Here is a 1,046-nt window from a genome sequence, read left to right as displayed (position 1 = left end):
ACTTTTGGGAAAAGCTAGTCAATGCCTTCTTGGGAAAGTTCTTTCCACCTCAAAAATTGAGTAAGCTTAGAGTGGAAGTCCAAACCTTCAGACAGAAGGATGGAGAATCCCTCTATGAAGCTTGGGAAAGATGCAAACAATTAATCAGAAAGTGTCCTTATGACATGCTTTCTGAATGGAGCATCATAGGAATTTTCTATGATGGTCTCTCTGAACTATCCAAGATGTCCTTGGATAGCTCTGCTGGAGGCTCTCTTCATCTGAAGAAGACGCCTACAGAAGCTCAAGAGCTAATTGAAATGGTTGCAAATAACCAATTCATGTACACTTCTGAAAGAAATCCTGTGAACAATGGGACTAGTCAGAAGAAAGGAGTTCTTGAGATTGACACTCTGAATGCCATATTGGCACAAAACAAAATATTGACCCAACAAGTCAATATGATTTCTCAAAGTCTGTCTGGAATGCAAAATGCACCAAGCAGTACTGAGGAAGCTTCATCTGAGGAAGAAGCTTATGATCCTGAGAACCCTTCAATGGAAGAGGTGAATTACATGGGAGAACCCTATGGAAACACCTACAATCCTTCATGGAGGAATCATCCAAATCTTTCATGGAAGGATCAACAGAGACCTCAACAAGGTTTCAATAACAATAATGGTGGAAGAAATAGGTTTAGCAATAGCAAACCTTTTCCATCATCTTCTCAGCAACAGACAGAAAGTTCTAAGCAGAATAACTCTGACTTAGCAACCATGGTCTCTGATCTAATCAAAACCACTCAAAGTTTCATGACTGAAACTAGGTCTTCCATTAGACACTTGGAAGGACAAGTGGGTCAGCTGAGCAAGAAAATTACTGAACTCCCTCCTAGTACTCTCCCAAGCAATACAGAAGAAAATCCAAAAGGAGAGTGCAAGGCCATCAACATGGCCGAATTTTGGGAGGAAGAAGAGGCAGTGAACGCCACTGAGGAAGGCCTCACTGGACGTCCACTGGCCTCCAATGAGTTCCCCAATGAGGAATCATGGGAATCTGAGGCTCAA

General features: G+C 42.1%; 1 non-coding gene across 1 annotated transcript; it reads right to left on the bottom strand.

Moving 5' to 3' along the window:
- Positions 1-62: 62 nt before the first annotated feature.
- LOC127747840 (small nucleolar RNA R71) lies at positions 63-170 on the bottom strand. The gene has a single exon (XR_008009787.1). It is a non-coding gene; the product is annotated as a small nucleolar RNA R71 (small nucleolar RNA).
- Between the last annotated feature and the right edge of the window lie 876 nt (positions 171-1,046).

The sequence above is a fragment of the Arachis duranensis genome, chromosome 5 (assembly GCF_000817695.3).
Source record: "Arachis duranensis cultivar V14167 chromosome 5, aradu.V14167.gnm2.J7QH, whole genome shotgun sequence".
NCBI classification, from domain to species: domain Eukaryota; kingdom Viridiplantae; phylum Streptophyta; class Magnoliopsida; order Fabales; family Fabaceae; genus Arachis; species Arachis duranensis.
This window is presented reverse-complemented; position numbering and strand designations above follow the sequence as displayed.